The sequence below is a fragment of the Heloderma suspectum genome, chromosome 3 (assembly GCF_057233095.1).
Source record: "Heloderma suspectum isolate Gila_16-S chromosome 3, 16-S_ref, whole genome shotgun sequence".
Lineage (NCBI taxonomy): Eukaryota > Metazoa > Chordata > Lepidosauria > Squamata > Helodermatidae > Heloderma > Heloderma suspectum.
Window position 1 is genome coordinate 53,578,434 of NC_139460.1, and position 22,580 is coordinate 53,601,013.

Below are 22,580 nucleotides of genomic sequence, written 5' to 3' on the forward strand. Positions count from 1 at the left end.
GAAGGGGGAGAGAGAAAGACAATTACTTTGAATATTGATACATGGGGCCTGCACAGCTAAATTCAGTTCTGATTGGCTGGGGCTTCTAGCTATGTGAATAGTAGAATAGTAGAAAAGTGGGGTTGGAAGGGGCCTACAATGCCATTGAGTCCAACCCCGACTCAATGCAGGAATCCAAGTCAGAGCATCCCTGACAGGTGGCTGTCCAGCCTCATTTTGAATGCCTCCAGCGTGGGAGAGACTACCACCTCCCTAGGTCATTGGGTCCATTGTCGTATCGCTCTCACAGTCAGGAAGCTTTTCCTGATGTTCAGCCAGAATCTGGCTTCCTGTCACTTGAGCCCATTCTTCCGTGTCCTGCACTCTGGGATGATCAAGAAGAGATCCTGGCCTTCTTCTCTGTGACAACCTTTCAAGTACTTGAAGAGTGCTATCATATCTCCCCTCAGTCTTCTCTTCTCAAGGCTAAACATGCCCAGTTCTTTCAGTCTCTCTTCATAGGGCTTTGTTTCCAGTCCCCTGATCATCTTTGTTGCCCTCCTCTGAACCCTCTCCAGTTTGTTTGCATCCTTCTTAAAGTGTGGTGCCCAGAACTGGACACAGTACTCCTGATGAGGCCCAACCAGTGCTAAGTAGAGGAGAACTAGTACTTCCCGGGATGTGGAAGCTATGCTTCTATTAATGCAGCCCAAAATAGCATTTGCCTTTTTTGCAGCCACATCACATTGTTGGCTCATATTCAGCTTGTGATCGACAACAATTCCAAGATCCTTCTCGCTTGTAGTGTGGTTGAGCCACGTATCCCCCATCTTGTAACTGTGCATTTGGTTTCTTTTTCCTAGGTGCAGAACTTGGCATTTATCCCTATTAAATGTCATTCTGTCATTTTCTGCCCAGTGCTCCAGTCTATCCAGATCACTTTGAATTTTGTTTCTGTCTTCCAAAGTATTAGCTATCCCGCCCAATTTTGTGTCATCTGCAACTTTGATCAGCATTCCCTGCACCTCCTCCAAGTCATTAATAAAAATGTTGAAGAGCACTGGGCCCAGGACTGAGCCCTGCGGTACCCCGCTCGTTACCTCTCCCCAGTTTGAGAAGGTCCCATTGATAAGCACTCTTTGAGTCTGATTCTGTAGCCAAAATAAATGTTTCTCTCCACGGAAATCTTTAGTAAAAGGCGAAAGATTTATGCGATCTGAAGAGAAACCAGTGTATATTTAGTAGGGCTGTGCACAGACACTCCCCCGCTTTGGTTCGGATGCCACTTCAGTCCCTCCAAATCAGCCCCAATTCAACTTGGACCAATTTATACCCCTCCACTTTGACTCAATTCTGGATCAGAAGTGAGATTCGGATATCCAGACCACTTGGTTTGGGCATTTTCCTATTGACTTGCATGGGAAAACACAAATGGCCATAACTTTTTCAGTTTTCATGGCAAATACATTAAACTTGGGATCCTCTCTGCTGACATGGGAGGGATCCCACCAGCCAAATTTCAGACAGTTTGGCTCACTACTTTTTGTGCTAGGTGCAGCTGAAATTTGATTTTTCCCACAGAAACTCTCAAAGCAAAGAGCGGTACCTCTCTGCCCTGCACCACCACCTCCTCCTGCCTGCTTGGCTGTCTGTGGCCATGTTTCCATGACAATGGAGGGAGAAGCTAATGGAGGAGCACCAGATTTCTTTAAGGGAATCGGCTTTGCTGTGATGTGGTCCATGCAGGGCTCCACAAGCAGGTTCCCCGGAGCAGTAAAAATTGCTTCACAGAGCGTACTTCCTGGTGGGGGTGGGGGCTGGAGTGAATGTCATCTGACTGACAGTGGGTGCTCAACCAATAGAGAGGCTTCCCCCCTCTACCTCTCCCTTTCGCCTTTCCCCTGGAAGTCCAGATGCATGCACCTGCATTTCAGGAGCAGGCCTCAGTGACCACAATGGGAGCTCCTTCCAAGTATACACACATATATTTGTGCTGGGAAAGAGAGCAGTAAACACAAAGATGGAAACCAGACCCCATTTTAACTCACAGGATCTCTATAATGAAGAGTATAAGTTGTTTCTTCCTAATACAATAAACTAAACAAAGGAGAATCGGAGACTTGAGATCACGCTTTACTGCACTTAAGGCATTTGGGCTTTAAACCGTGTCATGCCAATTGAGTGGGATCTCTGTAAATTCTGTGGGCAGTCAGAGGGCAAGCCTCATTGAACACAATGACAGTTACTTCTGAGGAGACACTAATGAGTTTGTTGTGGGAAAGTGAGCAGTAGATACAAAGATGGAAACCAGCCTCCATTTTAATCCACAGGATCTCTATCACAAAGGGTTAAAGTTTCTTCCTAAGGCAATAAACCAAACAAAGGAGAATTGGAGCCTCGAGATCGTTCTGTGCCTTGTCAGTTGAGCGGGTTCTATGTAAGTTCTGTGGGCATTAAGAGGACAAGCCTCATTGACCACAATGGGAGTTACTTCAGAGGAGACACTAATAGGTTTGTTGTGGGAAAGAGACCAGTAAACACAAAGACAGAAATCAGCCTGCATTTTAACCTGCAGGATCTCTATAACGAAGCGTTGAAGTTTCTTCCTAAGGCAATAAAGCAAACAAAGGAGAATTGGAGCCTCGAGATCATGCTGTGCCTTGTCGATTGAGGGGGTAAATCACTGGTGGAAACACCCCCAAGGACTGCTAGCTGTCTCCCGCTCGTGAAGAGGACACAGCTAGCTAGCAGCAGGGGCATGCGCCATGCCTCCTCCTCCTCCTGCCAGGGTGATTTCCAGGGCTTTTTTCATATAACTCTGTGCACACATAGACTTATACACAAAAAGTGCTGTGAATTGCCCATATACACAAGATGCATAGTGCTTTTTGCATGTAAGTCTATGTGCATATAGACTTCCAATCACCATGTTTTTTTAAAAAACATGGCGATCACAGCAGAGGTGGGGGGTCAGCGAGTGGTGCAGGGGCTGGGGACATGGACGTCTGGAGAACCCAGATGGTGTGGGTTCTCATATCCCTAAGTAACCCCACCAGAATGATCTCTGTCTCTGAAATGCAGCTGTTTTTCTCCAGTTATTTAGTCTCCCCCACTCCTCCACCACGATCACTGATTGGAGATTGCTGGATTATGTTCAGCCCTGATTTGGCAACTAGAGTATCCGTTTGCCAAAGCTCCCTCCCTCCCCCTCCTCCTCTTTTCCCCCCTCCCTCCTCCTCAACCCCTGGCTGAACTTTCTCAAGTTGATTGCTTTGGTTCCAGGCTATCTGGATTGCTCAGAACGAATCACCAAGTCGGAAGAGGAGCTTTGTATACAAGCCACTTCGTTTTGGGGCACCTCGTTGCTATTCTGCTCCACTTCGATCACACAGAGGCACCTCCAAAGCAGCCCACTTTGACTCATTATTTGGGCCTCGGACCAAAGCAGTGCACAGCCCTACTATGAAGCAGTTTCCAGGTCATGGGAAGTGATAGTTACAGTCTATTCTGTGTTAGTCAGGCTGCATTTGGAGTACTGTATCCAATTCTGGATGCCACATTTTAAGAAGGACATTGCCAAACAGAAGCATGTTCAGAGATGGTGGGAGGTGCTAAATATGTTTAACCCAAAGAAGAGACAATTAAGGGTAGACATGAAAGCAGCCTTCAAATATCTAAAAGGCTGTCATGCAGAAGATGGAGAAAAGTTGCTTTCTGTCACTCCAGAAGGCAAGCCAAGAACCAATGGTGAAATTGTAGGGACACAGGGAAACATCCGAACAGTATTACATATTAAGAGAAACATCGTAACGGTGAGAGCTGTTTGGCAGTGCAGCAGGCTACCTTGGGAAGTGGTGACTGTAGGGATGTCAGAGAAATCCCCAACAGATTCAAATGAGATCAGATTTCTGTGAATCTGATCTGCGGATTCCATAGTGGACTTGCTTTTTCTGAGTCATGTGGAGTCTGCAGACTTGCGGACCAGTTATTTTTACTGGGGGGGGGGGTTGATTCATGCAAATGAGTGCTTGTGCAAGTGTGCCTTTGCACTAATGCACATTGGAACAAGTGCACATTAGTACAGATGCATATGTGTAGTATATAAGCAGCATTTGTACTGTACAGTGCCGGATACAAATATTTTAAATAAATAAACAAACAAATACCTAAATTTGCTAATGAATGAAATTCTTGTACAAAATATCTGATTCCATCAGTGAGCAGACGACAAAACGGAAGATGCCTGACAAGCCATGAAACATGGATGGAATGGATTTAACCATCTCTAGCGGTAGGTTCTCCTTCCTTGCAAGCATTTAAGCAGAGGCTGGATAGCCATCTGTCAGGGATGCTGTAGCTGTGTCCTGCATTGCAAAGCCTACATGGAGCAGGGGGTTGGATGAGATAATAATCTCCAAAGTACAACCAAGTCCTGTTAATAGGAAGTTCAGGGTGAGTTCAAGCTTTGTACCCATGCTGTGTTGTGCTTTTTTCTGTGGAGACTGCATCAATAGCTGACTGCATCAATATCTTCCATATTTTAAACGTGGACTAAAAATCATAGCCACATGTTAGGTTAAAATTAACAATCTGAGTTCTCTTGCAGTGTGTGTGTGTGTGTGTGTGTGGAGAGAGAGAGAGAGAGAGAGAGGTGTAAGGTGGCACAAGAGCAAAGCAACAAGGAGGCTGTGGATCCACTGTCAGTCTTAAGGTCAAATGTATAAGAAACAGAAAGACTAACAACAGAGCATTACAAATATATTTCAAGCTAAACATTTTGGCTTCTGCCCTCATCAAGCGTAGCTACTGATGAGGGTGGAAGGCTGGAAGCTGAAACGTTTAGCTTAAGATCTATTTTTAATACTCTGTTGTTAGTCTTTCTATCTTTCACATTACTTAAGCTCCTGGGTTCTTGTACTACACTCTAAGTATTTTTGTTAATTATGCAAAATATATCTTACTAAAAGGGCATATAATTTAAATTTAGTAGAGAGAGAGAGGGTAACTTTCTGGAATTTTAAATTGTGCACAGGCCATTCATTAAAGTCTGGAATTTACAACAATAGAGGTATGTAAAATAATATGTACTGCTAATTTTCTAAAATGAAGCTACGAAGCTCGAGATGACTTGCAACTACCCAAATATAGCCTTGGATCCTAAGATAAGTTAACCTGAGAAGATGATGGAAGGAAAGTCCCTTGTCCCCTCCTCCCTCTGCTATCACCTCAGCCTCCCTAAATCCACTCCAGACCTCTGCCTAATTAAGAGCACACACCCCATTACCTTCTAGGGAGGCTTGGGGTATGGGCAGATGGATGCGGGGAGGAGAAGGGCACAAGAAACTTTCCTTCAATTAACCTCCTCAGGTTAACTCATCAGAAGGAGCAATCCTATGGCCACTAGTCAGTGGCTAGACAGCCATAGGATATGTGGTTTCCTGGGAACTGACCTCAAAGCCTGCGCTCTGAGGTCAGTTCCCAGAGAACTGACCTTCCCCCCGCTTTTTGTGCTGCCTCACAGGCACAGTGGAACGCCTGGAAGAGGAGTGTGGAGTGGCCAAAATGGGGCATTTCGGGGGGTGTTTTGGGGTGGGGATGGCAGAAATGCCGGTACAGCACATCCTATGTGTCGTCCGGCAGCCTCCTCCCCTGCTCCACCTTCCCGTGGCTAGACAGCTGTCTAACCGCAAATGCAGGGCAGGAGAAGCGCAGAGGGAATGATCCCCTTTGTGCTTCTCCTGCCCTCTATTGGATAAGCAGTCACCTCCGAGTTTGGAGGTGGCCGCCTATCCACCTAGGACTGTGCCCTTAAGATCCAAGGCTACATGTGGGTAGTTGTGAGTGAACTATGTGTGGGTAGTTGCAAGTGAACTCCCTCAACTTAACTTAGCTTGGGATACAAGCCATAGTTGTCATTGTCAGCTATGAAAAGGCAGAGTCAGGCATACTCATTGGAATGGCACAGCATTGTTTTTACTACTTAACGTGGGGAAACAGAATAAGCAATGGGTGAATGAACTTCAATAGCAGCCTGTCTCAAGTTAAAATAATGTTAACTCAGCAAAACCACTTTTCTTTAGAGCAATGTTAAACCCTGAAGGGTGGGGCTGGGTGCCTTCCCCTGGTCCGGGGGCCAATTTCTGCCCTAGAATTCAATGAGGACCGCACCCTGCCCATCACCACCACAATTGCCACCACCACACTGCTGATTTTGCCACTAAAATTTGATGGCATGGCAGTGGCAAAGAAGGGGTGATTTTCCTTTAAACCAAGGTGCATGGGGAGTGTGTGCCATTTTGGGAAGCAAAATCATGCTCCTGGGGTGGCCAGGAGTGAAACCTGGAAGCAAAACCAGTCAGGGGGACTGCATGCAGCCCCTCAGCTAAGTGTTACCTACCTCTTCTTTAAGGATAGAACATATCCCCAGTTTTGGTTAGGATCATCATATTCTAAACTGGTGGACCAACTAAGTCCTTTGTTTTGTATTATCTGCAGATTAATGTTTACAAATGTTCAGGGTTTGGGATAAAACATGTTTTCTATTAACAATGTATAAATCTGTCTATTAAAATGTATGCAATGTTTTATGCACACATCTTTCAGGACACAGACTGTGTTCCTTTTCATTGCAGTGGTCAGAAAGCCTTGATGCTAAGTTCCTCCTGCTCTAGTTTGGAATAAGCTGAACTGAAACCACTTCAATTGGGCTTGATTCTACTTGGGCCCGAATTAACTTGGCTTATATACAGTCTAGATTGGGCCAGATAGTTTTCGCAGCACAACCCATGCTGCAAGCCCTCTGTGCTGCACTCTTTCCAAAACTCACCTTGGCATGTAGGGCAGGAGCGGTGAGGGGTTGCAGCGATGTTAGGCTTCAGTATCAAAAGTCTGGATGTTGTGGTCACCAGGAAGCATAGGAAGTGTAGTTTCCATGCTTCCTGGCTTCACTGGAGGCTGCCTTGAGCAATAGTTGGGCATACTGTCACAGTAGGAGCAGAACTTGGTCCCCGTCTTTTCCTCTGGGTGGTCTGCCTCTCTTTGAGATTCCATTGTAGGAGAGCCAAGGCGTGCAGGAGAAGCCACCACCACTGAGGAAGAGGCGTGCCTGCTGCTGCTGGGCCTGCTGCTGCTGCTGCCACCACCAACACCAGGCCTTCCCTGCGGACTTCTGCCTGGCAGACAGCCAGTCCCTGCAGGACCAGGCCCCCAGGTACCGAGCCAGCTGTGCTGCTTCCACCTGCCCCTCCCTGGAGGGGCTACATAAGCTGGCTGGCTGAGGCGGCCTGTGAGAGTCAGGGCCTGCAGGAGAAGCTGCCACCACCGGGGAAGAGCTGCTGCTGCTGCTGCTGCTGCTGCTGCTGCTGCTGCTGCTGCTGCTGCCGCCGCCGCCGCCGCCGCCGCCGCTGCTGCTGCTGCAGCTGCTGCCGCCGCCGCCACCACCACCGCCACCACCACCACCGCCACCACCAGGCCTTCCCTGCGGACTTCTGCCTGGCATTATTTTTAAGGGGATTTTTTAGCTGTTGTTTAATTTCTGGGGGATTCTATTGTGTTTTTAGGGGTGGGTAGCCTGCCTGATAGGCGGGAGAGAGGGGACATGTGTCCACCTGATGGAGGCAGTTGGGGGAGTGTTGGGGGCCAAAACATACCGAGGCTGGGCGGCAGGTGCTGGTGGAGCACTAGGGGCAGGCCATGCCAGGTAAGGGGAACTAGGGAGAGATGTGTAGTATCTGTCCCCTACTCCGGGCCTGTCCAGAGCCAGAAGATGGCTGGGGGAGGCATGACTCCATCTTCTGGCCTTTGTTTGCTGCTCTGCAGTGCCAGGTCCGTTACCCAGAAAACCTCCCTCATCCATGACATGATCCTGGACAAAAGTGCAGACCTGGCATGTATTACGGAGACCTGGCTGGCCGAGGCTGCTGCTCCAACTCTTGCGGCCATGTGTCTAGCTGGATTTTCATATGCACAGCAGCTAGGGATGTACGAAAGGGACTTACCTTGTCCCGCAGATTTTTTTGCGGTAGGGGGGAGGCGCTTCGCTTCTCCCCCCGAAGATCATGTGAGCGGGGGGTGTCTTCCCGCCTCGCCCGGCTGAAATTCAGGCCAGGGGGGAGGTTTCCCGCCTCGCCCCTAGCCGAAATTCAGGCCGGGGAGAAGCGCCCCGTCTCCCCGGCCGCGAACTTCAACAGAAAAGTAAAAAAAAAAAAGAACACCCCGTGATAGGCTACGTAACGATTTACGTAGCCTATCACGGCTAGATCTGCAAAGTCAGCCGTGATAGGGTACATTAATCGTCATGTAGCCTATCACGGGTGACTTTAAAAAAAAAAAAAAAGCGCGTACGCAAATGGCGGCCCCCATAGGGAGCCGCTATTTGCATTCCTTATTTGGTCGCTGTAGTCTACGTAAAGATTTACGTAGACTACGGCGAAAATAAGGGCAACGCAAATAGCACTAGACCTTGTGTTTGTTTCTGGAGATGCGGGGGGTGATATGGAAGTCGGGGGTATATCCACCACCCCCTTGTCATGGTCAGATCACTATCTGGTGATGTTAGACTTCTTGGTTCCACAACCCCTCTGCAGGGGTGGAGGACCCATTAAAATGGTCTGCCCCAGGCATCTTATGGATCCGAATGGATTCCTGAATGCGCTTGGGGATTCTCTGGAGCACGCAAACGCCCACCCAGACGAGACCCTGGTGGGTGGCTGGAATGCTGCAATCACTGGGGCATTAGATCAAGTAGCTCCGAAACACCCTCTCCCCCTGAACGGGGCTCGGACTGCACCATGGTTCAATCCGCAGTTACAAGCTCTGAAACAGGAGGTGAGACGGCTAGAGCGCCGGTGGCAGAAGTCTCGCTCCAAAGATGATCAGACATGGGCTAGAGCTGTATCTTCAGCCTGTCACGTGGTGGTGAAGGCAGCAAAAAAGGAATATTATGCTGCCTCCATCATGTCTGCAGAGTGCTGTCCCAGGAGGCTGTTCCAAGTGGTCCGGAGCCTGGTTGGTCCTGTGGCTCTGGAACCACTGGAGCATTCTAAGGCCTCCTGTGAGGCCTTGGAAAGGCACTTTGCAGATAAAATTGATTGGATAAGGAGTGTTACTCCACATGCTGTGGATACAGTTAGTGAGCAAGAGGCGGCCTGTGGCAAACGGGTTTTGTGGGATCGGTTCCAGCTTCTTCCTTCTGATAAAGTGGACAGGGTGCTTTGATCTGTAAGGCCAACCACCTGCTTACTTGATCCTTGCCCATCTTGGCTCATTATGGGCTGCAGAGAGAGACTGGGTGATGGGATCAGGGCGGTGGTGAATGCCTCCCTTGAGGAGGGAGTAATGCCATCAGCCCTCAAGGAGGCAGTGATAAGACTGCTCTTAAAGAAGCCCTCCTTGGATCCCCAAGTTCTGAACAACTTTTGCCCAGTCTCAAATCTGCCATTTTTGGGCAAGGTGATAGAGCCTTGCAGATGGCGATGCAGTTGAAGGCATCCTTGGAAGAAACTGATTATCTAGACCCATTTCAGTTGGGCTTCAGGCTTGGGCATGGGACAGAAATGGCCTTGGTCACCTTGGTAGATGATATGAGGAGGGCTCTGGATAGGGGTGAATGCTCCTTCCTTGTTCTCCTCGACCTCTCAGCAGCTTTTGATACCGTTGACCACGGTATCCTCCTGGACCGCCTGGAGGGGTTGGGCATTGGAGACACCATATTGTGGTGGTTCCGGTCCTTCCTCTCCAGCAGGTACCAGAGGGTAGCACTGGGAGAGGAGGTTTCGGACCCGTGGCCACTCACTTGTGGGGTGCCACAGGGTTCCATCCTCTCCCTGATGCTATTTAACATCTATGTGAAGCCGCTGGGGGGCTATCATCAGGAGGTTTGGGGTGCGGTGTCATCAGTATGAGGATAACATGCAGCTCTACCTCTCGTTTAAATCTTCACCAAGGTTGGCCGTAGAATCCCTGTCCAAATGTCTGGAGACGGCGAGTGGCTGGATGGGGCTGAAGCTGAATAAGCTGAACCCTGACAAGAGTCAGACAGAGGTACTTTTGGTGGGAGACAAGAGGAGGCTGGGGGATGTTGACCTGGTGTTGAATGGGGTACGGCTACCCTTGAAAGACCAGGTCTGCAGCCTGGGGGTCATTTTGGACTCCCAGCTGTCCATGGAGGCTCAGGTGTCAGCTCTGAGCTGGACAGCACTGTACCAACTCTATCTGATACGGAAGCTGTGCCCCTTCCTTCCCAACCATCTGCTCCCATCGGTAGTACATGCCCTGGTCTCCTCTCGTTTAGACTACAGTAATGCGCTCTACATGGGGTTACCCTTGAAGACAGTTCGGAAGCTGCAGCTGGTACAGAACATGGCGGCTCACCTGATTAAAGGCAGCCGCCGGCGAGATCACATCACTCCAGTGCTGAAGGAGTTGCACTGGTTACCAGTTGTTTTCCGGGCCAAATTCAAGGTGTTGGTTTTGACCTTTAAACCCTATATGGTTCCAGCCCAGACTATCTTAAGGAGCGCCTCCAGCAACACCAGACAGGCCGCTTAACAAGATCAGCCTCGGATGGCCTACTCTCTGTCCCATCAGCCAGGATAGCTAGATTGGTGGGGACAAGGGAGAGGGCCTTTTCTATGGTGGCCCCTACTCTGTGGAGCTCCCTCCCTTAGGAACTCCATCATGCCCCCTCTTTAACAAGCTTCCGCCCTGCATTAAAAACGTGGTTGTTCAGGCAGGCATTTGGGATGGGTTAGGGTATTTTAGAAAATGTTTTTATTGTAGAATTTTATTGTTTTAAACTATTGTATTATATGTTGTACATCGCCCAGAGTGGCTGGGTGACCAGGCAGATGGGCAATAAATAAATAAATAAATAAATAAATAAATGGAGACAACTGTATACAAATTGACAGGTTGATTGTGGTCCCAAGAATCAGCCCATTTTCTTCTTTTTATGTGAAAACTAGCAAATTTCATAATTTGCTAGTTTTCACATAAAAGCTGGAGAAAATTCAGGTTTTAGAGGGCCTGAATAGAAAATTAACCAGCAACTAGGGATGTCAGAGAATTCCGCCATGGATCTCGGGGAGGGCGAATGCCAGCGCATTCAGCCACCCGAAATCGGTGGCGGAACGGTCTGCTCCCCCCGCCCCCCCCGGGACGGGACTTACCTTGGGCAGATCTTCCTGGTGGCGGCGGTTCGGCAGCAGTGGCTGCGGTGGCTGGTCTTCTGACCGGCTGCCGCCGCTGCCATTTCCAGTAAAAAACAAAAACGTGATAGGCTATGTAAAGATTTATGTAGCCTATCACGGCTAGATTTTTAACAAACACCGTGATAGGCTACGTAGATGTTTACGTAGCCTATCAGGGCTGATTTAAAAGAAAAAAAACGTGTGTACGCAAATGGCGGCGCCCATGGGCGCTGCCATTTGCATTCCTTATTTTGGCACGTTTTAGTCTACGTAAACGTTTATGTAGACTAAGACGGCAAAAATAAGGGGAACGCAAATAGCATAGATGCGCCACTATTTGTGTTCCCCTTATTTTTGCCGTCTTAGTCTACGTAAAAGTTCATGTAGACTAAGACGTGCCAAAATAAGGAACGCAAATGGCGGCACCCATGGGTGCCGCCATTTGCGTATGCGCGTTTTTTTTCTTTTAAATCAGCCGTGACAGGCTACGTAAACATTTACGTAGCCTATCACGGCTGACTGCAGGGACGCATACGGCGGCGGCTATGGCCGCTGCCATTTACATCCCTGCTAGCCAGTGGCCCTATGTCCGGCCGCTGGCGGAGCCAGCTGGCGGCTCCACAGAATCCCTGCGGAGCGGAGCCAGCTGGCCAGGATTTGGGGGGGAGGGACGGAGCGCCTCCCCCCCAGGCCAGAATTTCAAGGGGAGGGATGGAGCGCCTCCCCCCCCGGCCAGAATTTTGGGGGGAGGGACAGAGCACCTCCCCCCCACCATGAATGTCACCCTTCGAAAAGGAAAGTGACTTTCATACATCCCTACCAGCAACTCATTGACAATTGATTGGCATCCATTCTAACCATCTCAGGCAATAGGCAGGGAGGTGATGAATCAACCATAGAGCTTGAATTACCCTTCTATATGCTTCCATATTGCAATCCACTTTTCTTTTCTTTTTTGCAAGATGGGTTTAGCTATCTTGAACACATATAGTTGTCTGGCAGAAATTGTCAAAGTTATATATCAGAGTTATACTCACTCGCACCCTATCCATATTCCATTCCCAAATATACAATATATGAAATATTATTAAAGCTATATAACTTTAAAAAAAAAAGATGTGTGCCCATGTTCTTTTTCTTTAACAACTGGAGAATAATGATGCATGTGTCAAGGAAGTTTTCAAAACAGAAGACTTCAGAGTATATACTTTTACAAAGAATTGCACCAAGAAAGCAATAAAATCCTCCTAATTATCCAGAAAGATCAACTTGAAAGAGTTTTGCACCTTTTAAAATATGTGCTAATGAAGAGTTTGATTTATTAAAAAGAAGCCTTCTCCTTTTTTTAATTATTAGGTAATATCATTTGGGCAGTGAGGGAATTATAAATATGGAGTGAGTGCAGTGATGCTGTTTGAGCTCTATTTCTTAATGAAGAGTAATATTTTTTCTAAAGTAAAATTATAGCTGAAGGAAATAATCATTTTGAAATTAATGAATTACATTTTAGTAGTAATTGTCTTTGATATTCAAATGTGCATCTTTGGAGAAAACTTCATCTTCAAAAAAAATCACTTGAAGAATGTTGCTTCATTTAAATCACTTCATAATTTGAATTTTAATTGAAAAGTTAATCTAAAATGGTACCAGACAATTTTCCCCAGGATCATGTGACCTAATCATCCAATCACATTGTATATAACACCACATTTGAGAGAAATTAATAATGGCTTATCCATACATCATGTAATTCATACATCATGAAAAAGGAATAACAGCTTTAAAGTACAAAGTGAAATTTTACTGGTTTGATCAAAACTTCGTTCAAAAGTCTTTAGATCTTTCACTCAAGCACAAATCTGATTTTAAATTTGGCTTTAGCTGGAATTCAGTGTTACCTAAGGATATGTGAAAACTATCTTAAGGAATGTTGGTAATTGTGAGTACTAGTGTAGCATAGTTGCTGCCTGAATATCAGTCACAATATGCCAGCAGCTGACTGGGCAGCAGCCCTTCTCATTAGGGATGTCAGAGAATTCCGCCATGGATCTCGATGAGGCTGAATGCCTGAAATCGAATGCCCCTGAAATCCGTGGCAGAATGAAGCCACTCCACCCCCAACCCCACGAAATGGGCCCGGAACAGAGCACCTACCTGCTGCCGTCCGCGCTGACTTGCGAATGGCGGCCGCATGCGCCTCTTCCCCGGTGGTGGCAGCTTCTCCTGCAGGCCCTGGCTCTCACAAGCCACCTCAGCCAGCCAGCTTATGTAGCCCCTCCAGGGAGGGGCAGGTGGAAGCAGCACAGCTGGGTCGGTACCTGGGGGCCTGTAGGCGATGTACAATGGTACAATTTAAACCAGTAAAATTATACATTAAAACTTTATTTAAAAACACCCTAACCCACCCCAAATGCCTGGCTGAATAACCAAGTTTTCAGTGCATGGCGGAAAGCTCATTAAAGAGGGGGCATGGTGGAGTTCCCTAGGGAGGGAGTTCCACAGAGTGGGGGCCACCACAGAGTAGGCACTCTCCCTCGTCCTCACCAGCCTAGCTGTCCTGGCTGATGGGACAGAGAGAAGACCATCCGACCGAGGCTGATCTTGTTGAGTGGCTTGTCCGGTGTTGCTGGAGGTGCTCCTTAAGATAGGCTGGGCCGGAACCATATAGGCTTTTAAAGGTCAAAGCCAACATCTTGAATTTGGCCTGGAAAACAACTGGTAACCAGTGCAACTCCTTCAGCAGTGGAATGATGTGATCTCGCCGGCGGCTGCCTTTAATCAGGCGAGCCATCGCGTTCTGCACCAGCTTCAGCTTCTGAACCATCTTATGGCCATCTAGCTGCTGTCAAGCAGCCATAGGATTGCTCCCTCTGGTAACCATTTTGCATAGCATCTGCATATGGCCTCTGAAGTTGGCTAACAGAGACCTATTAATCCATTAAGCCAAGTGGCCACCACCACACTGTGACAATGAATCCCATAAATCATGTGTCGTGTGAAAAATAAGGGTGTTTGAAACCCCACTTACCTGGTTCTGCTGGGGTCCGCAGGTGGGGGGAGGCAATCCATTCCTCCCCCCGAAATCCTCAATGGGGGGAGGCGATCCGTTCCTCCCCCTCCCCCCGAATCCTTCCCAGCCGGCTCCACACAATGGCCAGTCCGCAGAGTCGACAGCCGGGCTGACCTGCAGCAGGGCCTCTACCCGCTGCCAGGCTGCTGCGGATGCAAATGACGTCCTGCATAGGGGATGCCATTTGCATCCCTACGCTAGCCCATGGTAGGCTACATATATATTTACATAGCTTATCACGGCTAAAGCAAGGACGCAAATGGCATTCCCTATGCCATTTGCCTCCCTACTTTAGCCGTGATAGGCTACATAAATATATATGTATCCTATCACGGGCTAGCATAGGGACGCAAATGGCGGCTGCTATTATGGCCGCCATTTGCGGCCACAGCAGCCCGGCAGTTGCTGGAGCCGCTGCCGCCGCCACCGCCACCGCATCCACCACCAGGTAGGTCCGTCCTGGGGGGATTCTGCGGGGTGGCGGGGGGGGGAGGCTGTTCCGCCACGGACTCCGGGGGGCTGTATTCTAAAGAATCCAGCCCCACTGGAGTCTGGCGGAATTCTTCGCCATCCCTAGTGAAGAAGAGCTTTGCCTTTGTCACTGCCACCCATTGCCTTGCCCTTTCCTAATAGAAAGGTGGTCAGAACTGGGCTCAGAGGTGGAGGTATGAGTGACTGAATGGCAATGGGGGCAAAGAGCAGCAGCAGCACAGCAGTTCCTGCCATCGCCTTGCTCAGCCATTGGCTCTCACTAGGCCAGAGGCAAGCAAGGTGATTGCTGCTCACTCATCCGGCCACTCTCTCCCACGGCAGCACACAGACAAGCAAAGAGGACATTCATGGACGTGGTGAGGAGGAGGAGCAGCAGCAGCAGAAGCAGGAGCAGCGTCTCTCTCCACCTAGCCCAGAGCAGAGAGAGCCACCGTCGGAGCCGCGAAGGCCAGGGATGCAAGCCACTCTGAACTAGGGGTATATGAAACACTTACCTTGTTCCGCTGGGGCCATCTGCATTAGCTATGATAGGCTACATATATATTTATGTAGCCTATTGTGGCAAAAGACAGGGACACAAATGGCATCCCTGCATTAGCCGTGATAGGCTATGTAGATACTTACGTAGCCTGTCATGGCTTGGAAGGGACGCAAATGGCATCCTGTGTAGGGGACACCATTTGCATCCCTACGCTGGCCTGTGATAGGCTATGTAGCCTATCACGGCTAAAGCAGGGACGCAAATGATGTCCCCTATGCCATTTGCGTTCCCGCTTTAGCCGTCATAGGCTACATAAATATTTACATAGCCTATCATGAAAAAAAAAACAGCGAACGGAAATGGCGGCGGCTATGGCGGCTGCCATTTGCGTTCCCTTTTTTTCCCGCCATGATAGGCTACGTAAATATTTATGTAGCCTATTACGGCAAAACAGAGTGGCGCAAATGGCGGCTGCTACACCATTTGAGCCCCTGTTTTGCCATGATAGGCTATGTAAATATGTATGTAGCCTATCACGGCAGGGAAAAAAGGGAATGCGGCCACCATAGCCACCGCCATTTGCGTTCCCTTAGTTTTGCTGTGATAGGCTATGTAAATACTTACTTAGCCTATCATGGCTTCCGCAGGGACGCAAATGGCATCCCTGCATTAGCCATGATAGTCTATGTAAGTATTTACATAGCCTATCACAGCTATATGGAAGAAGTGAATGGCGGCTGCAGATGCGGCCGCCATTCGCAATGCAGCACGGACAGCAGCAGGTAGGTGCTCCGTTCTGGGCCCATTTTGTGGGGTGGGGGGCAGGGGGGCTTCGTTCCGCCATGGATTTCGGGGGGCTGAATGCACTGGCATTTGGCCTCACCAGGATCTGTGGCGAAATTCTCCGCCATGCCTATTTGCAACAGAAATTGCAGACGCAGAGCCCCCAATCCAGATTGGGCTAACTACATCTTTAAAGTAATATCTACTTTGGCACAGTCAAAGGCACAGTCCTAGAACCAGTTTTCACTGCCAGATCTGAGCACTGAAAATCAGATGACAATGTGAAGAGAGTGTCTCTGAACATATTCTGAGTGCTTTCTTTCACCCTGGAATAATAAGATTAGACTACTTCAATGCATGATACATGGGGCTGCCTTTGAAGATTGCTCAGAAACTTCAGTTGATGCAAAACGTGGCAGCTGCGTGACTGGTTTGTACTAATGGTAGGGAACATATTAGTGTTAAAATCATTCCACTACCTTCCCATTTGCTTCTGGGGAAATTGAAAGTGCTGGTTTTAACCTTACAGAGCTGAAGTGAATGGAAACAACCGAAAGCAACTTTTCAGCAGCACTGCCTTGTTTCTGGAAGACACTCCCCTGAGAGGTCCACAGCTACCTTTTTTGTTGAGGTTTAGGCATTGGGTGAAGAGCTTTTAATGAACAATAATATTGGTTTTAGCTGCTGAGAACTTTCACAGGGACCGTTTCATTGGCTGATTTATCTGGTGTTTTCTTACCTTTACTTCTTCACAGTGTTTTTATTATTCAGTTCTGCTCCCATTTGCTTGATTTGCATCTGTTATTTTATTTTACGTGGGGTTTTGCTTTGTTTTTTCATTATCCCTCTCAGTTTTTACATGTCATCACTTTGGAAATTTATTTATACTTAAAAGCAAGATATATGTGTTGAAAATTAACAGGTAAACAAATTAGCATTCAGTTATCTGAAACAAGGGGCTGAAGCTTCTAGGACAGAAAAAAAAAAAGTTCCCGGCAGACTTCAGCCCAGCCCCTCTCTCTTCTACAAATGAACTACAAATCAACTTGATCTCGAATGTAGCATAACTGAATGACATGCCTAGCAATTTGGAGCACTCCTTTCTTTTACATTCTGCACAGCATGTTATATGGAACATATTGCGTAAAAACCGACACTGAGCATTAGCAATATGGTAGATGAGAGAACATTACTGACGTGCATAAATATGTTGGTTCATCAGCAACTATGTAGGAAACAAATAACATAAATTAACTATAAACAGGCTGTAATGCATTTCCACATTTCTCTGCCAAATATTACATCCCCTGCAAGATGCACTTCCCTCTAGCAGAAGTGTCACAAGATGAGCTGTACAGTTAAGCATTGAGTTTTTGACCCTCATATGAAACCAGCACAGCAGAATGGGGTGGGTTTACTTCACCTCGAATGTGTACATAGAGATGTGCAGAAGACCCACCCGGCCCTTGTTGCTAATCTTGTTGCAATTCATTTAACTTCCCTCAAAATGTTCTAGATGTTTACCGAAGCATAAATCTTCAAACTTGAATTTTGTAGATGAAATCCAGAACCAGCTCAAGACACTGCCCGTGTTGGATATATGGGCAGGGCCATGAACCAGTTGGGATTACAGATTGGCACCTGAGGAGGATGCAGACTAGACCATGGTACAGTGGCCCATTTCAATGGCCTCTTCTGACCAGCCAGGCACAGATCAATAATAATGTCTAAGTAACAATAGTGAGAAAGAGGAATGTCCATCTGATGAAGTGGTCTCTAGTCCCCAACTGTTTCTGCCACACTATATCTATTAGTCTTTAAGATGCCACAAGACATTTTGTTAGTTTTGATGCAACAGACTAACACAGTTGGGGCACAATCTGAACTTAGAAGCTAATGCAGGGTGGGAGAAGCATGGAGGCAGTTGTTGCCTCCACGCTCCTCTCACCCTGCATTTTCGCCCATCTAGCTAGGGCTCTGTGGAGAGGGAGAGAAGGAGGCCAGGATGGCCAGAGGATTCTGGCCCGCCCTGGTCTCCTCCCCTCCCTGCCCACAGAACTGCCCCTTCCCCTCCTCTCCAAGCTTGAGTTTGCGAGCTCATGGAGGCAGCCAGCACAGTTCTCTCCACACTGACTGTGAGGGGGTCAGGGAGCTCAGACTACTGGGTCTGAGGTCAGAGCACTGTCTCTGGCCTCAGATTCAGGAATCTGAAATATCCTGGGGGTCTGTCTGGGAGGTTTTAAGATTGCTTCCTTATCCTTACAGACCAATAGTGTCATCAGTTCATACTGGTCACTAGTGATCTACAAGAATTTCATTTCCATCGCCTTCTCCTCCTTGAATTTGTCCAATCCCCTCTTAAAGTTGGTTTCAATCACCACATTTTAGGGGAAAATTGTGTACAAAAAAGGCATATATTAAGGGAAACTATTTGCAAAAATGCATGTATCAGGGGAAATGCATGCACATTTTCATAAATATGAAAATGTGCATGAAAACGTATACACATTTTTGTGTGGACTTTTAAAAAAATCGTAAATTGATGCAGAAACAGGATAGAACAAACTTGTGCCTGAAAAAAAAAAAAAGGCGTGCATTATAGACAGTGGAACAGATTTATCCAGCCCTATTCAAGGGCAGCCTTAACACATATAGTAATCTAGCAAATTTATCATCCATCATGTTGTCAACTGCTGTAATTTTAATAGAATTTTAATAAGTTGTTGTGATGATGATGATGTCTCCAAGGCATTCAGGTTAGGGTATGCATCAAACTGAAGTGAGCAAATGGACACATATGCATATCTTTATGTTATCAACCCAACATGCATGGCGTGGCACTAAGGAATCTCTGGCTGTTGCTTCAGCCATTCTTTCTGCCTATATTGCTCTTGGAATGACCGCTCCGTCCACGTAGCCATGCCAATGACAGATGGCCCTTGGTTGTTTTGAGGTAAATTGTTCTTCCCCCACAGCTCTTATTCAACAGATGAGAACCTCGAAAAAGATTTGATCCCATTTTCATTAGTGAGGCATATGTGGGCAGCAGGAAGCCACATGGAGATTCAATGTAATTAAGGCAGACAGGAAGGCGAGGCTGGGGGTTTAGATGAGAAACTGTAGAAATCATTCTTTACATATAACCACACTCAGAACCATGCCACTCTCATTGTCCTTCTAACCTTTCCTTCCAATAGATGAAATCAGCACAGTTTGCCTAGAGCAGAGCAAACCTTACCTTTTCCTTTCTGCCATGCTGTAAACTAATTGCAAAGGATTTAACAGATTTCGATGTTCGATTTCATTTTATTGACATTTTGCTATGACAACAGTGATGTTTAGCTCTTATACTACAATACACATATGTAAGTATATAAATTATGGGACTCAGTGTATTCTTATATGACCCAGCATTTTAATTTTGCATAGACCTCTTAGGTACAAGAGATTCGTATCTTTTGATCAGCCTTATGCCTCCATTGCAAAGGTCTTCTTTCATTCATTCACACAGTTGCTATGGCTTTACAAAGTTCTGCTTACCCTCCTTCTGTAATATTTTCAATGCTGCTTATTTAATAACAGATTTGCAGAACCACTGTAGGCAGATGAGAAGCCCCAGGAAAAGTAATCTTTGGCTGCTGAATACATTACGGATAGAGAGAGTCATACAGATTACAGGTTTCTTTTTCAGGCAGCTCATACCATTGTACATGGGTATCTAAAGGTGATTGTGTAGTCTAGAAAAAGTATATACAAATCTTGCCTTGGCAAGATAGTGCTTATTGGGGTTTTCTAAATAAAAACCCTGTATTTCATAGCAAAATCTGAGGGCCACATCTTGGGTTATGTTTTTTAGGTCTACCTGTTAGAGCTGAATTTTTACTCCACATTTTGGATCTCTCACACACACACACACACACACACACACACACATATATATATATATATATATATATATATATATATATATATATCTGCTGTCATGTATTGTATTTTTATCGTAATCATGATTTATTTTTTATTTTTTACTTTTTCACTCTACATTGTAAACCAGCTAGAGATGGGAGATTTGCCTGACTTGGGGTGAAACACAAAATGAGGAGTGGGCACACATCACTTTGTGCCTTGTTAAGGGAGGAAGGGGTTTTTTTACATTTGGGTGGATCCAGGATCTGCCTTCTGTAGATGCCTCTGCCTGATTTGGGGGGACTCCCCCTCTCCCCACATACTGTAGATTTCTGCTACAATACCACCACTCACCCCATTCAGCAGAGTCTCCCAACCCTCTGTGTAGCATTTTCAAGGAGCTTTGGGGGTGCTGTGTGGAGGACGGGATGGGGTAAGCTGCTTCCACCTGCTCTGTTACATGCACCTAAAGCTGACTCCAACCCTCAATATTTTTTAAATCTAAAAATGTATAGCCCCCTCATCTTTGTGGCTTAAATTCTGGGAAGGAAGGTGGTGGCCAGAGCTCAGCTGTTGTTGCTGCTGTCATACTGACAGCAGAGTCAGTGGCTTCCGAACATAAAAAAGAGACAGAAAAGAGAGAAACAGCAAGAAACCCTCCTCTGCTGCCATTTAATTCCTTGTCTCTCCTTCCCCCAAAATGTTTCTGTATCAAATTTCAGGTGCCCCAGCCCCCCAAATGGAACTGACTGCAACCACCCCAAAGTGCTACTTAGAAATGGGGTCGTGAATTGGGGGTGGCCATTTCAGAATACCCCTAGACAAGTTTGTTTTAAACACACACTGAAAATGCAATGTATGAATGAGGCAAACACTTGTTCGGAAACTCTCGTGTAGTACAGGTACATTAATCACAGAACCATGATTGGCTGCTGTTTCCTGTCCAGTGTATCCTCAATTGCAATTTGATGTTTGTTGCCATATAATGTCTGAAATGGTCCTGAATCACACAAATGCTTTGTTATACATTAGTGAAAAAAGCACAGGTGATCAGACTAAAGACTGTGGGCTGCAAGGTCTTTAGGAAAGGAGTAGGACAATAAAATGTGTCTTGATACAAACCTTGGCATAGGGCTATGTTGAGAGAGGCACCGCAGGATGATACATCGTGGCTTCAGAATCCCATTGGCCCATCTGGAAGAGGAAACAGTTGCTACACTACCACTGTGGGATGAGAGCAGCAGCAACTCAACAACAGTCTGATCCTGCTAAAGCTGCCTGAAACTGCTCAGAGCAGGGAGGGTGGAACAAACTCATGGCTCAGAGAAGATGGCTGCCTGCAGGCCCAAAACATCAGGAGACAACCCTGTCTTGGAACAGCAGTCCAGAGCTGAGGAGCAGGGATGAATCCCACAATAGTGACTGGCAGGAAGGCATGCTTGTCAGAGAACAGCTATCTCACTCATGTCCTGTTTGTGGACTCCCCATAGGCATTTGGTTGGCCATTATGGGAACAGAATGATGGACTATAGAACTTTGGTCTGTTCCAGCATGGCTCTTCTTATGTTCTCAGTAAAACTTAATGGGTAGTATCCAATATTAGTCCTATGTAGAGTAGACCCATTGAAACTTAAGTTAATTGTGACTGATATAACCCCATTCATTTCAATGGGTCTACTCTATGTAGGACTAACATGGGATAGTACCCTATGTCCTCTATTTAGTACGTTACTTCCACTAGATATTACGAAGGAGCCACAGCTGCTGCTGATTCGTATCTGCCTAGTAATATCTAATAAAAGAAACATGTGTCATGCCATCATCATGTTCAGCATTTCTCTGCCCCCTGCAAGCAGCAGCCAATGGACTGGAACAGGGGCAGGGTAATTATATCACATCATGCATAACTCTCTTTTACTAGAGATTACTGGGTTGGGGGTTGGTAGCTGCTATAAACGTTACGTATAATGTCTAGCTAAGCCCTAAATAAGTGCCCTGATGTCAGAACTGAGCCCAGACTCCCTGCAGAGACTGGGGGATCAGAATCAGAGTCAGAAGGTGAGATGAGTCAGAGAGCAGGGGAGGAAATTCATGAGGGATCTTCTCAAGGGTGTGTTAATCAGTTAGAACCAGACATAGATACCACTTCTCCCTCTGCGGGAACTTAGTAACTTACTGAAGGGGAGTGGGAAGGCTTGGCAGATGCATGGGCCAGACTCTAAGTGGGCACAGCAAATGAAGGAATGAAGGCCTTCTACCAGGTTAGCCCATCACATGAGATCTTTAGGGGAAGACCATTTCTGAGAGTGGGACTGAGGAAGCCTTTCAAGTTCTGTGTTGAATGTGTAATGTTAGATTTGTAGCAACTTTCTATCCTACAGTAGTCTACTTCTCAAAGGGAACTTCAAAGAAGCTAATTAGGGTCCGAACTAGAATCTGAACTGTTGATTGACTGACTGTTCCCACATAATAAAGCCTATTGATTCGGAGATGGAGTCTTTGTTTGGTGATTACATGCCAGGAGGGCTCGTAACCTGACACTAATTTAGGTATTTACTTGAATGCAAGAGGACTTAAAGTGTGTACTGGGATTAGGGATGCCAGAGAATTCCACTACGGATCTCAGTGAGGCTGAATGCCAGTGCATTCGGCCCCCCAAACTCCATGGCAGAACGGCCTG

The 22,580-nt window shown here is 46.9% G+C and overlaps 1 pseudogene; it reads right to left on the reverse strand.

Annotated features, from left to right (window-relative positions):
- Positions 1–1,126: 1,126 nt before the first annotated feature.
- LOC146349687 (U5 spliceosomal RNA) lies at positions 1,127–1,215 on the reverse strand (annotated as a pseudogene).
- Positions 1,216–22,580: the final 21,365 nt, after the last annotated feature.